The 15,569-nt window shown below is 36.7% G+C and overlaps 1 protein-coding gene across 3 annotated transcripts in view; it reads left to right on the forward strand.

Annotated features, from left to right (window-relative positions):
- The window catches only part of LOC117333354 (ras-like protein family member 10B), a 79,618-nt gene that overhangs the window by 21,098 nt on the left and 42,951 nt on the right, over positions 1–15,569 (forward strand). For 2 of the 3 annotated variants that reach the window (XM_033892617.1, XM_033892616.1), the window contains exon 1: positions 9,844–10,003. The exons of the other annotated variant lie outside the window; for it this stretch is intronic. The gene's annotated coding sequence lies outside the window, so the exon portion shown is untranslated. Of the gene's footprint in view, positions 1–9,843; positions 10,004–15,569 lie in introns of those variants that run through there. 3 annotated transcript variants of the gene reach the window in all.

Genomic DNA, 15,569 nt, shown 5'->3' on the forward strand with positions numbered 1-15,569 from the left:
TGAAATCATAAAACACAAACGTTAAAAAAATACTACTGCAGATTGATCATAGGAGACGAATAAAACTGGGCCCCTACATGACCGGAGCATTTTCTTTGTCTTGTAAAAAGGACATCAAAGAGAATAGAAATAATCTGTCCCGTTGCAACACTTTGAATCATTGACCTTTCTCTTTCTCTCCTATCTGATGTTTCTTTGTTTTATTTTCTTCCGAGTCTCCATGACAGCAGCCATCATCGTATAAAACCGGCTGTTCCGAGGGGTTTAAACTCCTAACAAACATGCTGACTTGATCTTTGATGACATGAAACCTATCATGTTTCGTAGAATTGACGAGATACATGTACTACTCCCGATGCCTCTTGTGGTTCAGGAGGTCTCGCCTTTCCGTATAACCTGTCAGATATTGAGTAGAGTAGTTTATTCTCGATAAACGTACCTAGTCGTTTTGTCCCTGACCCTTACGGTTTTCCATTTACTTTAAACACAATTTCTGAAAGTGCTTAATTTTCAGCACGTGTGTACAATATGGACAAAAATAACGTATTTTTTCCTGTATCATGTTTTAGTCAATTACACGTTATGGTATTATTAAGAAACGCTTTGGTGTGAACATAGCAAATAAAACACAAATACACTTATAAATGTTCAATGAATGATGTCTGTCTAGCGATTTCAGCTAAAGCTTCTCGTGTCTTTCAGCTCTTCCTGAGATATGGTCAATCTTAAATGGAATTGAGGACTGGTTCGCCCGTTCTATGCCTCCCAAAATGCAGTGTTATAGTGAAATTTTGTCCACAAATCTCGCTTCTAAGTGAGGTAGCGCCTAGTGGTTTTTCCTGTGATATGTATTCAAACGACGACGAAAATCTCTTTCCACATCCTTACCACAAGTTTTCGAAGAGCGTACCTTTTTCAGATTGATCAATATTGCTGTGAGTTATTTAAAAGTTATGCATTATTATTACTAACCAAATTAGTGAACAATTATGATAAAACATTTTAACGGCTATTAACACGGAATAGGTTATAAAGCCAACAAATGGCGAGTAAAAATCGAATGTTAAACGAAACAACATCAAACAAACTATGTAAAACAAAAATTGATATAATCACTTTGTGGATATGATTAATGATGTCTTGGGGATTACACATTGAAGACCATCCCTGAATCAATACAGCTTACCCTCGGGTTTGCGTTCGCTGTGAACGTTCAATATCTATAAAATATTATATAATCATGGTAGATAGATTTATGCCAAAATTCAATTAAGCAAGTTTTCAGATGGATCGAGCTGATATTTTATTACGAATTCATTTTTACTTTTCAAGGATGATGAAGACTTATTATATTGTTTAACTTGAATAAATTTATCTTAGCCTCGCCCCTCCCAGCAAACATCACGTAAGCATTAAATTTGTAGTTCTTAATCGGTATGGGTATAAGTTTTTGTGATTTTCACATTACAATGTATATATCCGAAACTGATGTAAACAACACTTTACGTGGAGGCGTTTTGTTTCTATACATACATGTATGGCTGTGAGGGGATTTAGTAATATTCAATATCTTGTTAAAGTGTTTGAAAATATAAAGGACTGGGGAAAACGCATGGTGATGCTAAACGTTTATGTATTACCACAGCTCGCTCACATGTCAAATGTTTAACCTTGGGCGTCCGTTAACATATCTGCAAAACCTTCATTGATCGATCCGTTCTCACTCACGTTTTTATATAGACTTTCGTGTTTATTGCATCATAGGTGTTGACGCTGTAGTACATTGTTTTAAGAGGAAAGTTAAAAATGTATTGTGCACTATGAATAGCTGAGAAACATACATCCGTTAGTATATGTATCGGCACAGTACTGATTACAGTTTGTTCGCGGTCCTAGTTGAAAATTCAAGATTCAATCAAACAGGCACCAGCTACATATTATCGACGAAAGTTCTCCATTCAATTAGCAGACAATGATCTTTGTAAAAACCCTGAAGTTGCAAAGACATCTCTACAGCAATTAAATGGGAATTGAACGACTTGATCGCCATACTACTGTAGTATTATCGGTGAGATTTATTGTTTTCTGAAAGTGTTTTTCTTCTATAGGGGGGAATGTGTTGTGCTTGCCTGTAAGTTTTTTAAGACATACAAGACAAAGCTGTACTTCCAGGCGTATAAAGGGAACGGTACTTCGGATTAAGAGGCATTTTTTTCCACATGATGAATGGTTAAACATGACGTCATACACTAGAAGCAGGTCAGGAGAACGGACACCGAAACAAAAAGATAAAGTCTACAATAATTTCTATCGGGATAAGCTGATATGTTTGTATCATTTTCAACCATTGTTTTTGTTAAATATTATTTGGTCATGTATCTCCCATTTCAATTTGATGATTACTTTATTATCCCCTCGCGACGAAAGTCGGTCACCGTTACTATTTATAGAAAATCTTTGTCAGCACTCTTGCAACTTCATTTCTGAACGGATCCTGACCAGACTTCATATATGGGTCCAGCATGGGAATACCTCGAACAAGTTCGTGTTTCAGGGTGCCAAGGTCAAGGTCACCGTTACTATTTATAGAAAATCTTTGTCAGCACTCTTGCAACTTCATTTCTGAACGGATCCTGACCAGACTTTATATATGGGTCGAGCATGGGAATACCTCGAACGAGTTCGTGTTTCAGGGTGCCAAGGTCAAAGTCAAGGTCAGCGTTACTATTTATAGAAAATCTTTGTCAGCGCTCTTGCAACTTCATTTTTGAACGGATCCTGACCAAACTTCATATATGGGTCCAGCATGGGAATACCTCGAACGAGTTCGTGTTTCAGGGTGCCAAGGTCAAGGTCAAGGTCACCGTTACTATTTATAGAAAATCTTTGTCAGCACTCCTGCGACTTCATTTCTGAACGGATCCTGACCAAACTTCATATATGGGTCCATCATGGGAATACCTCGAACGAGTTCGTGTTTTATGGCGCCAAGGTCAAGGCCAATGTCACCGTTACTATTTATAGAAAATCTTTGTCAGCGCTGTAATGCGACTTCATTTTTGAAGGGACCCTGACCAAACTTCATATATGGGTCAAGCATGGCAATATCTCAAACAAGTTTGTGTTTCAGGGCGTCAAGGTCAAGGTCACCGTTACTATTTATAGAAAACCTTTTGTCAGTGTTGTTGCGACTTCATTTTTGAATGGATCCTGACCATAATTATAATAACTATCATGAAATGAAGTTGCTAGTTGCATGGGAATACCTCGAACAAGTTCGTGTTTCAGGGTGCCAAGGTCAAGGTCACCGTTACTATTTATAGAAAATCATTGTCAGCACTCTTGCAACTTCATTTCTGAACGGATCCTGACCAGACTTTATATATGGGTCGAGCATGGGAATACCTCGAACGAGTTCGTGTTTCAGGGTGCCAAGGTCAAAGTCAAGGTCAGCGTTACTATTTATAGAAAATCTTTGTCAGCGCTCTTGCAACTTCATTTTTGAACGGATCCTGACCAAACTTCATATATAGGTCCAGCATGGGAATACCTCGAACGAGTTCGTGTTTCAGGGTGCCAAGGTCAAGGTCAAGGTCACCGTTACTATTGATAGAAAATCTTTGTCAGCACTCTTGCGACTTCATTTCTGAACGGATCCTGACCAAACTTCATATATGGGTCCAGCATGGGAATACCTCGAACGAGTTCGTGTTTTATGGCGCCAAGGTCAAGGCCAATGTCACCGTTACTATTTATAGAAAATCTTTGTCAGCGCTGTAATGCGACTTCATTTTTGAAGGGACCCTGACCAAACTTCATATATGGGTCAAGCATGGCAATATCTCAAACAAGTTTGTGTTTCAGGGCGTCAAGGTCAAGGTCACCGTTACTATTTATAGAAAACCTTTTGTCAGTGTTCTTGCGACTTCATTTTTGAATGGATCCTGACCATAATTATAATAACTATCATGAAATGAAGTTGCTAGTGTGATGCGTAACCAGATACTGTTGAATGCATAACAATATATACCATATTTATCTGGCAATGAGCCCATGCCTGATAATAAGCCCATCCATGTCTATTGCATTTCAGTGCAAATGACAACTGATGTTATTTCAATGTCCTGCAATAACCCCCACCTCACCCCATTTTGCGTCAGAGTTCATGTGTTAGCACGCGAGGGGATTTGTATCGTTTGCGATGCCTTGTTAGTTTGTTACTTTGAGATGTCTGCAATCGAATGGGAAACAAATAGACAACAAACACATCAAACGTGTTCAACATAATTAACATTAAACTTAAAAGTAACTGATCATTAAATTATGAATTAAATCTATATTGCTCTTCTTTTGTTGTTCTGCTTTTGTTCTTCCTTTTAAGTCAAACAGAATAATATTCGCAATATTTTCGTTTGCCGAACTAATCTTTATTCTATTCATCAATTCACATTTATCGTCAAGGTTCCATTAAATACAATCTCAGTATTCTGACATTTTTTTGGGTACACTAAATTAAAATTTTCCCCCGCAAGAATATTGTATAAGGTTCATTGGTTGAACACATTCAGTGAGCGATTAAGGAGATGAAGTCAACAGAAGTTACATACATGTACAATGTATAATAAAATACGTATGCGAGTCCTTCATACGCAACGACGAAATAAACAGCCAATTCAAATTTTTCAACTACGGGAAATAAACAGAAAATAGTTCCACTATACCATCATATGTTCATTCCATTTCTTTGAGGTATTTCAAACATTTACATATTGTTTTTAATATAATTTATAAAAAAATATATTCGCAATGTTATGCAGCAAAGTATCGCAGATTTACACTAATTTTGAAGCATTGTTCACCGATCCAACCTCAATGTCAACCCAGTGTTGATAAGCCAATAAACATGCAATAATGTATTCCTACGCACCAGAATGAATATTATCTAGATGTTTGTGTTTAGATGTTTAACGTCCTCCTCGCAACAGCTGGTGTCATATGATGACGGCTGTCAAGGAGACACCTAGAATAAGAAAACAAAGCAAAGAAATACAGAAGTGAGGAAAGAAAATAAAGATTGAAGATCCCAAATGTTGCAACTTGGACAAAAGATCTATTTTGATTTCTTCAATGTCCCCTAAAAAGAAGACACTGAAGAAAATCCTCGATTTTTAGGGGCCAGTTTAGTCATATTCTACAATCAGTGTGATACTTATTCTTTGGCTCCCCAGTGTCGCTGACTATACGACAAAGGAAGACTGTCCAATCGTGCACGGTGTACTCAATTAGTCGCCTCTAACCACAGGTTATTAGTAAACAAAAATAATAAATACAGCTCGGAAATAATGACTAGTGGAATTTAATGTGGTATAATGTAAATATAGACGTGATATGATGAAATTAATCTAAATTTAACACAGGCTCTGTTAATACAATTACAGCTTAAATTGTTATCTCGTGCTTTAATTGAAAATATTTTATTTTGCGATGGTTATGTTAAAGCATGCAGGATTCAGTGATAGAGTAACTTTTCATAGGTACGAATGTACATGTTACTGGTTTGGAAAGTTAGGCTTGGTTCATTTAATTTGAAAGTTGCCTATACAACCTTTACAATTTTAAACCATATGAAGACGAAGAATTTTATCCGTATCTATTTCACTTTAGTCTGTTTGATGTGTCTATTCTAAATCGTTTCAGCCCATCATTTGTAGGCTCTAATGACCTTCTTATTTAAGCCTTTCCTGGCGAGAGCTCAGCGGCTTATTGATTTTGTCCAGATAACTAAATTATAGACAACTTCCGTTTGTGGTGCGCGCGCATAATTCAGTACATGCATACTCCCGCTATACAGTTAAGTATATAGCAATTATCATCTCTAACAATTGTCTGTAGTTATTACAAGTATTTGGTTATTCTTCTTAAAATATTTAGGCATAGTGAGCCATACTCAGAAATTTGCTGAAAGCTTAACACAAATTCTAATGACCTTAGCTGTTAATAGGACGTTAAACTAAATAAACCAAACCAAACCAAACCTTCGGTCAAAGGGATATTCATCCTTGCGCTTAGACCATCAAATGTTCAAGCGTTTTCGCAGCTATTATTAAAGTCATTACAATGTTTGATTCGCACCTCAGAGGCTTGGCAAATTAACTCTTTCTTCCTAATTTCTTCCGTTATATTGCCTATCTTTTGGCCTTTAGTTGAGAGTTGACCCCTTTGAGGAAGACTTTGGATCCTGTCTCCTGGTAGAGACATACCAGAATCTATAACAACCCTCGACAGAAGACAACATAGCTCGTCGAGTGTGCTGTGATTCTGATTTAATTTCATAAACATAGGTCAAAGGTCAGCAAGTCAACAAATATATTACCAATGGAAACGTCTCATCTCGTGTAACACGCATGCAAATACATAAGCTATATTCTCATTAGAACTGAAACAAACTTATTAAAAAACAACCCTTTTACTAAGCGTGCTGTATATTGACGCCGACAACGGGAATATAAAACAGCTCCCTTAGACTTCGAACCGGCGACCTAATGGCTTGATTGTATTTGTTTAAACGTCATATCAACAGCTAAGGTGATTTTAGGATGGTCTTCCGCACGTGCGATATGAATGTGTGTGGCGAGTACGTATGCTTGTTTTGGAAAGCTGTGATATGTTTGTGTTAAGTCTCCTTATGATAGTCCGGAACTTTTGTCGATTTTAAAGTGCTATCTCACGGAAACACTGCCGAAGTCATCCGAGCTGTCTTAAGTGTCTCCTGTAAAACATTGAGCTAATATTCTCAATGAGTTTTTTTTTAAACAGGTCTCTCAACAAATGTGTCTTGTGTATCTGAAAATTGTCGTTTTCAGCGTAAACTATCAATGCAATACGTCAATAATGTATGTATGTTGGTGGGTGCGTATGTCTATCACTGAAGAGTTTCCCATCGGCCCAACAACACAATGTTGTTAGAGTCAACGAACGGTGAGTTAAAAAATATTTAATGAATCAACATTGAAGGTAATCTGCAAACTCTGGCGGGTAAAATACCTCGTCCTGGTGATTCTCTCTAGCAAGAGACCATAGTGTAATTTGTTGTTCATACTCCATTCCTTTTGCCACCGTTATATTAAAAATAGTTACAATGGCCTGAAATCGGTAAAATGTACATTAGAGTCATTGGGCGCTAGTAATAAATCTGCTTTTGAGGCACGATCTGCCTTTTTATTACCAGACGTTCCCGTATATCCAGGACCCCAGCGAAATATAAAATATTGTGCTATTACAGATTTTCGGCCGTTTCAAAAACATATCGCAACGTAAACAATGATATTGCTTTTATATTACCATGGCAATGACTGATTGGAATCCCATGCAAAATGTAATCTTTTCGTGATTAACGGGAACAAAGGAAACAGCATTTATCAGTTAACATTGCCAATAATGGCATTTTCTAATTTTATAAATCCAGACTGAAGAATTAACACATGACGTACTTGTTTAAATTGAACTTTGGTACTACTTTCGGAGTGAACATTGAAAAAGACCTATATCTCATGCAATCATGGTATTTGAATTTTGGAAAATTAAAGAATTAATAAAGTACCAATTTAGCATATGTATACATGTATTTAAACGTGCACTATACTATCGATGTATACATTTCCGGAACAATGCGATGTGTTACTTCATACTGCTTTACAACCAGTAAATCGATATCTTTGAAGTAAAACTGCTTTCGTGATGAAAATTGAGTGAAACTGTCAAGCCGTAATTAGTTTCCATGACTCCTGGAAAATGGTAATTTAAGCAGACATTTGTCAAATACTGAAACATCGTCTTGTGTATTGCAGAATACTTTTTTTCTTTTCTTTTCGGGTTAAACATCAGTAGATTGATATGAAGCAAGTTTTTAATTTAATCATTCGATAATTAGGAAGAATTTGTTGATGTGTCAGGGTATCAAGCGTTGTAGTCACAAACCTGACTTCAAACAGTGTGGTTTCTTTAATGCACGACAACACAATTAAGAAACTCTTTTAACATCATATCGTTTAGCGTGCTGTCATTATAAAAGCTCTGTGTTGTCTAATGAGAACATGGTCTGGAAACAATTAATTGACTTATTGATTTAAAATCAACTTATTTTCTGAAGAAATAAACAAAATACGGAATAGCAATGTAATATTCATGTATTACTTTATCTTTTCACAAATCTTACATGAGTGATTAGAACAGAAGCTAAACACAAAACCCACTACAGAACGGCTTCCTAATACACTACAAATCTTAGCTATATAAGTCCAGCCTATTACGTTTGATAGTAAGTATTACACATGTAGAATTTTAACTGCAACAGTCCAGTATCTAATGGACATTATCACACGTTTATAATTATATCCATCTTACGTAAGCCTTGGCTATAATGCATAACTAACACTGAGATCACATCATATCAGCCCAGGCTATTACGTTTGACGAACACTATCACACTTGTAGAATTTTAATGATATTAATTCTGTCTATAACATTTGACGGACACTATCACTTGTGAAGTATTTTGACTTAATAGGTCTTTCCTTTCAATGTTGACGGACACTTTCACATAAAAGGATGATCTCGTGTTCCACCCGAATGATCTTAATTAAAACAGACATGTTCCCATTACAGTGTTGATGCGTTGTTCTGTATAAACCTGTATTCCCTGTATTGACAGGTCAAAGAGACGTTCATGATTGATTTTGACTTCAATGTCACTGGTGATTAGAACACTTTGTCTGCGAGTTGCTAAATTCGTGACTTATGAAGTTGGTAAAGAGGCTGCCGACGCCATGAAAAGGTAGGAAAATGCGGTCTCTTCAAATACTGGAAACTCGTTTAACTGTTTAAAAAGACGTACATCTGGATTGGAGTTAGAACTGAAAATACTCTATACTAATAACCAAAAGGGAACAAACATGTTTTCATAGGAATCATACACTGCCGGGACAAAATCCAAATACAAAAACAAAAGCTGTTACATATAGAGTAAAACTCTTCGCTTCGTGTTTAACCGTTACAATTTATTCACGAGAACAAATTAGAATTGCATGTAAACTTGTGCTTTATTTCGACGATCTCTAGACTGATAATTGTTATTTCGGAGAAACAGATTAAGTAAGGAAGATAGTGTTCGTTCTCACAGACCAATTGTTTATAATGACATGTACTTTTAGACAAACAGACGCCATCACGACAGATGCCAATTTACAGTATTACAAAATGATAACCACCAAGATATTACATCCTAATCTAGAGGAACATTTCATGTTTTAAATTTCTTATACGGTAATCATTTTCTAATTATATTTCCATAAAATATGTAATAGTTTGATTTACAGTAAAATGTACCGAGAACATTTGAAGTATTGATTTGTCCATGAGTTAATCAACTAATCAGTTATCTTATATTATCAGTCTAGTACACAATATTGACTGAAAGTAGTGATCTCACGTGACCATGCATTAGCCAATGAAAATTGGGGAAATTTGAAATCCAAGATCAAATTTATATTGACAGCCAGGAAGTAATATCATTTTGGTTACATACATGCCGGTTTAACGGCTAGCCACTCGGAACGTATCAAGATTGGAAATACGTTTGAACTGATCAAGATTGGAAATACGTCCCTGGTATTGCTTTGTGAAAGATCAGTTTGACTGCATTGCAATATACATGTATTTATCTACCATGCCAAACATCAAACGCGACAGTTAAACTAATCCGGGCATGACATCCTAAAGAGTACCTAGTACATCCCTTACTTAGCTTGTGACGCATCGCTACTTAGTCACTCTAGATTTCTGCACAAGCCCTATCACACAGAGCACATGGTGGTCACTGGGGGATGTCAGCGATCACAGTTATATCAGCATACTGGCGTGTCGCACGTCGCTCCTCAGAAAGGGGGTGATTATATAACCGACTGGACTATGTTTGTGGAGTCCTACTTGTGTGTGTTATGATAAGGTAAGTGATACATACTGTATAAATAACGCATTGCTCTGTCTTCGTTTTGATACAATTCTCAACACTCACTAATGTCTTCATGATTGACGGATAGTGATTTGTATCCAAAGTGTTATATATGTACTTGTTTTGGTTTGGTTTGGTTTGATTTGTTTAACGTCCTATCAACAGCTAGGGTCATATTTATTTACTAACACTTGATATACGTAATACAGCATTAATTAAATAATCTATATAATGCATCTTTCCGTGTGCCATTGACTTAGTATCTTATCGTCATGTAGTTTTGTAGTATTCACAGATAATCCGCTCTTGCGTGACCATACATTTACTGTTGATAGAACGCTTAACAACATCAATCACATGCATTTATTGCAATTGTTTATGTGAAATTATTTTTAATTCATATTTGATTATTAGTTACTACTTATTTAGCGGCTTTTCTTGTTTGTTTTGATAAAATTATTTTTGTTTAAAAAATGCTCACATTTAATGCGAAAACAAAACAAGTTGCATCATTGTGATAGGAAATATGCATTTTAGGTATATTTCAATCGACTTCTTTTCATGACAGGTAATGGCACATGTGAAAGGCAGACATTGACATGTACTTACCATATTAACATGGTGCTTCTGCAGAAGCTAATGTGTATTGATTTTGCTGAAATTTCTGTATTTGATTTTAGTCTACGATTCTATCGATGAAGATTCATGAAAAGTAGACCGACATTGTTCAAAATTAACTTCACGAATATGATAACAAAAAATATTAACCAAACTATTTCTAAATGCAATATATTTTATTTTATGTATTATATTATTACATTGAGTGTTTCCCTTTCTTTTACCTCTACTTTTTTTCTATACTGTTCTCCTGTTGGCGTTTCCTTGACACGTGTCCCCAAATTAACATGGCTGCTCCGAGGATGTTCATCCCCTAAAACAAACCAATATGAAAGCAAGTATTATTTCAATGTGTGCAAGTATGAATTTACTAATGTCTAAGCGTCTAACTCTATATAACATTACCTGTAGTTTTCTACATCAAGCCATATGAGCTGTCATGATTATACCGAACAAACAGATACACCATACCAAACAAACGCCATGAAATCCTCTAAGTAGGGTATTTCAGTGAACTAACCCTCCTTTGTAGAAATCATCAGATCTATATATCACTGGTTTTGTGTCTAAACGCTACTTATCGCGGTATTGATCTTGGAATTGTTTTTCTTTACACGAGCCTTTTTCTGGACAAAGTGATTCGCAGCAATTGAGGAGATTTGTTATTTTTTCTAAAGCGTCCTTCGTTTGACGTTGGTATTCTATGTTCATGAATCACGGACTTGATTGATACGTAGTTCATTGTGATAGCTCGTCGCTAACAACACTATTATAGGAACGGGGATTCACTCTGCTAGCATTTCGTGGGGAGATCTGTCGACATTGAAGACAGTCAGAAAGCGTGATATTGTGGTAGCTAAGATCTCGTGTTATATCGCGAAATACAAAGTTCCCGTCTGCAAGAAAGTTAGATAAAACAAATTACTTTTTAAAAATGTAAATTATAACTTGATGTGATGGTTAATTCGTTTAGTTTACGTCATATTTAATGATTTATCGGTTCGTTAATACTACTAAGATATATCGTTGAAATAATATATTCTTTCTGACATTTACCGTTGAAATTTTTTCACATTTAGATCCTCTCTGAAAAGAGAAAAGTGTTGCAAGTATAATAATGACCTAAGCTGTTAATAGGACGTTAAACAAAATAAACCAAACCAATAACAATGAGTGAATTATTATTATACAAGTAAATAAGGTAGTTTTTAGCGAATGTTCAGAGGACTCTGGACTAGAACACTTTTACGAGGTTCAAACAAACGTATACGTGACAAGCAGGAGCTCAAGGCATGAGCTGTGGCTCGGTTCAATTGCCGTCAGGGGAAAGCAGAATCAGACGTTTCCTCCATCACGCCATCCATTTCTAGTTTGCATCACTTAAACTCACATCCGAGAAATGTGAAATGATGGAATGAAGACGACCATCAAGCATATCCTATACCATTATGTACGATGTATAGGCCTCTAGGGAGGTTTTGTTTAGGGAGTATCAATTTAGTTGCCGTCAACCACGGCCACTATAGACGAACGGTACTTACCGATATTATAGGAAGCACAAAAATATGGTTACGACGGGGATCAAATTTATTACTAACAAGCTCCATTCCGGATAGCCTGATCAATGTCTAATCTTCACATACTACTGGTTCATGTTCGCATTTTATTTCACTTTCGATAACACATTGTACATTTTCTGGGTTTTTAGGTCACCTGAGACGAACTCTTGACTGACCCCCAGGGGCTGATGGGCTGGGCTGAAAAAGGTCAAATTGACTGAAATTTCAAAAATCTTCTCTATTCTCAGATATGATATTAAACACACTTCAAAGATGGAAGGGTCTTATGTTGCTTTACCAAAATTGTGAATTTCATGACCCTGGGGTCTCACGTTTGCCCCTGGGGAGGGGGTTTGGTTTGGTTTATTTTGTTTAACGTCCTATTAACAGCTAAGGTCATTTAAGGACGGCCTCTCGTGCGTGCGACATGCATGCGTGTGGCGAGTGCGTATGTGTGTTTTGGGAGGCTGCGATATGTTCGTGTTAAGTCTCCTTGTGATAGGCCGGAACTTTTGCCGATTTATAGTGCTACCTCACTGAAGCATACTGCCGAAGACACCCAGCAGGACACCCCACCCGGTCACATACTGGCAACGGGCGAACCAGTCGTCCCACTCCTTGCATGCTGAGCGCTAAGCAGGAGCAGCAACTACCATTTTTAAAGACTGGTATGTATCGGCCAGTGGACAGAACCCAAAGCCTTCCTCACTGGGGCGAACGCTCAACTAAAGGCCAAAAGTGAGGCAGTGTTAAGGGAGACGTTAGGAGAAGAAATTTGTAAAGAAAGAAGAGAAACGATAAGATCCCAAATTTAATCGCCTCTTACGATCATGCAATGGGGCAGCAGGTACAATTGTTACGCCCTACCTGCAGGGCAGGCTCGAAAATCGTCAATGATACCCTTTAAAAATAACCGTGCTATAAGAATTCTGTGTAACACTTCTATTCTGTAATAAGCGTACTGAGGAGCCTCGTTGCGATCGCTTTTAATGGTCAAATAGTGTCAACCAATAAAATTTCCGCTGCTTCTTAAAACAGTACTTAAGTTCTCTTGAGGGATGTCAAATCGATTCTGCAGTTGCGATCAAACGTTTTCTATAAAAATATTATAGAAAACTAGTTTATATAACATGCGGATTCTACTTTATATAAAGTGGAAATGCTCTAGCAATCGAGTATATGTTGGGTGAATGTCAAGACGTTTGACTCCTTTGGGTTTAAATATTCACGATGGCATAGAGAAAGAGACAATCTGCTTGACCAATAGTTCATAACCATTGCTAATGTTAAACGGTCTCTGGAACGACAATGACACATGGTCTCCTCGAATTACCGTGCAACGCAGTACAGAAAAGTGGTATGAGTGAACTGGTTTCAGTTACATAAACTTCAACGTGAGGACACCCTAAGATATAACTCCGTCTAGACATCGTCGAAGGTAAAACATCGTTAGTCATAGTCATTGTAAACAATCCAATTGGTGAAATTAGATTAAGCGTTACATGTATTAACAGACAGTGTTATGGTCAATGAGCACAAAATGCCATTGCTGTCAAACGTAATAAGACCGTTAGTGACGTTTGCAGAACGGCAAGGTCTGCGTTGTATGAATGAAGTTGGTGGTTTCACAATAGTGGTTACCTAATCAATTCGTTCTTTAGTCTCACAACGCATACAACACTATTAAGATGGGAGGATACAGGGGAATATAAATTCACAGTTATTGCATCAGACATCGTGATACCATTTGAAACTATACTCGATCCTCGTGCGATCTGAAGTCGGCCATGTTCGATGATTCCTGATAACCTAGTTATTCCGATGTCACCAAACTAGTTCTCGTTTAGAGAATGTGATTCAACTTGGATGTACCGAGGTTTGTATGGCGGGTGTCGACAATGAAGTAGATGACGCATATCATTCCGAAACACGTAGTCTTAATTTTGTACGTTTTCAATTGTCTCCGTGCATATCTTTATTTTGCTTGTTACTTTGCCATGGATTTAGAATTATGGTTTTCAGGTATTCTCATGGTTTAGTTTATACCATTATTTTGCACAGATCGTATTTCCACACGACAAAATAATAAACTCTTTGATAACCAATCAGAAACACTTGTGATGTTTAAATACTACTGAAGAAAATGGCGAAAGCAAAGGTCTTAACGAAAGACAAACATGAAGGATTTCACGATAATCAATTTTCCTCTGTAGTAACACTCCAGCATCGTAAAGATAACATATTTCCGTTCGTTATACTACCATTGTAGAAATATTAAATGTCGAGGTCTATTGATATTGATATTAGATGGACATTCATATATAATAAACCAGAAATTAAAAAATGCAAACATCGTTTGGCCTTTCTTTAACAGTCTGTCGAAGGTTCGTTTAAACGCGTGTTGAAATCGTCTTCGATGGAGGTCCGAAATTAAATTGGAAGATTTGTTCAGAAGGCTGTGGTCATAGAGTGTTCCGTGATCTGAATTATTCGATATGTCGGTTATATCCCTTTGTTAGTCTTAGCGTCTCCACTATCTACTCTATGTACAACTGGTCAAATCGATTTCTTTCTATTTGATATTTCATCAATGCTGATAGAGAAATCTCATACTACATATTACTTTTCACATCTCGGATTGATTGTACATCAAATGTGTCCATATTATTCTTTGATTGCCTGCCAGATTTTGTAAAAAAAAATTGCCATTTCGATAGGGATGCCTTATTTCAAGATGTTTAACATTTGAAAACGTCCTTAACAGTTTCAATCCGATTTATATTTCGCGACTGGCGAATAATAACATATTAATATGTCTTATGATGGCCACAAGCTATAGCTGAGCGATAGCAACACCCACTTATCATCCCGTTTCAAGGACGACAACGTGCTATGGAGATTCATCTTAAAAGAAAAATATGCGTAATGTCATTGGTTGTTAGAATACTATGCCTTAGGTTAGGTTAAAATCAATAGATACATCCGATTCTTTCGTAGAGTTGATTAACCTGTCATCACGTAACGTCGTTATAGAAATATTAAACTTTAGCAGGGTCATATTGATTGTTGCGCGTGTAATTACAGGTTAATATATTTAAGTTGTGGCATCATTATGACATATCATAATTCGATAGTGCATGTAACTAGTATATAATAATTGATGGTACTCCAAATAAGCATAAAGATTGAAAATGTATTATACCCCCGCATTGAAGTTAGGGGATAAACTGGAATCAGGTTGTCCGTCCGACCGTCCGTCTGTCCGTAGACACATTTTGTCCGGATAACTCCTAAACCGAAGTGCCGATTCCAATGAAACTTCACACAGATATTAATGATCACGTGTAGATGTGCATGCCACTTTCTTTTTCTCAAAATTATTG

Source organism: Pecten maximus, chromosome 8 (genome assembly GCF_902652985.1).
Source record: "Pecten maximus chromosome 8, xPecMax1.1, whole genome shotgun sequence".
NCBI classification, from domain to species: Eukaryota; Metazoa; Mollusca; class Bivalvia; order Pectinida; family Pectinidae; genus Pecten; species Pecten maximus.